We start from the raw sequence: 1,433 nt of genomic DNA on the forward strand, positions 1-1,433 counted from the left end.
GGCTCAGTGGTTGAACGTCTGACTTCAGCTCAGGGAGTGATCCTGGAGTCCGGGACCAGGTCCCGCATCAGGCTCCTTGCAGGGAGCCTGCTTCTCCCTCTGCCTATGTCTCTGCCTCTCTCTGTGTGTCTCTCATGAATAAATAAATAAAATATTTTAAAAAGACTCAAATTAATAAAATCACTAACGAAAGAGGGGAGATCACAACCAATACCAAGGAAATACAAACAATTTTAAAAACGTATTATGAGCAACTATATGCCAATAAATTAGGCAATCTGGAAGCAACAGATGCATTTATGGAAACCTACAAATTACAAAAACTGAAACAGGAAGAAATAGAAAACCTGAACAGGCCAATAACTGGGAGGAAATTGAAGCAGTCATCCAAAACCTCCCAAGACACAAAAGTCCAGGGACAGATGGCTTCCCAGTGGAATTCTATCAAATATGTAAAGAAGAAATAATATCTATTTTACTAAAGCTCTTTCAAAGGATAGAAATGAAAGGAATACCTCCAAACTTGTTTTATGAGGCCAGCATTACCTTGATCCCAAAACCAGACAAAGACCCCACCAAAAAGGAGAATTACAGACAAATATCCCTGATGAACACGGATGCAAAAATTCTCACCAAGATACTAGCCAATAGGATCCAACAATACATTAAGAAGATTATTCACCAAGACCAAGTGGGATTTATCCCCGGGATGCAAGGGTGGTTCAACATTTGTAAAATAATCAACATGATAGATCACATCAATAAGGAGAAGACAAGAACCATATGATCCTCTCAATAGATGCAGAGAAAGCATTTGACAAAATACAGCATCCATTTGTGATTAAAACTCTTCAGAGTGTAGGGATAGAGGGACTATTATTCAATATCATAAAAGCCATTTAAGAAAAGCCCACAGCAAATGTTATTTTCAATGGGGAAAAACTTGCAGCCTTTCCCTTAAGATCAGGAACACGACAGGGATGTTCACTCTCACCACCGCTATTCAACATAGTACTAGAAGTCCTAGACTCAGCAGTTAGACCACAAGAAGAAATAAAAGGCATTCAAACTGTCTCCCTCTTTGCAGATGACATGATATTGTATACAGAAAATTCGAAATACTCCACCCCAAGGTTGCTAGAACTCATACAGCAATTCAGCAATGTGGCAGGATACAAAATCAATGCCCAGAAATCAGTGGCATTTCTATAGACTAACAATGAGACTGCAGAAAAAAAAATTAAGGAATCAATCCTATCTACAACTGCACTCAAAACCATAGGATACCTAGGAATAAAACTAACCAAAGAGGTAAAGGATCTATACTCTAAAAAACTACAGAACACTTTCTGCGAGAAACTGAGGAAGACACAAAGAGATGGAAAAATATTCCATGCTCGTGGAATACTGGAAGAATAAATATTGTGCAAATG

The sequence above is a fragment of the Canis lupus genome, chromosome 17 (assembly GCF_011100685.1).
Source record: "Canis lupus familiaris isolate Mischka breed German Shepherd chromosome 17, alternate assembly UU_Cfam_GSD_1.0, whole genome shotgun sequence".
NCBI classification, from domain to species: domain Eukaryota; kingdom Metazoa; phylum Chordata; class Mammalia; order Carnivora; family Canidae; genus Canis; species Canis lupus.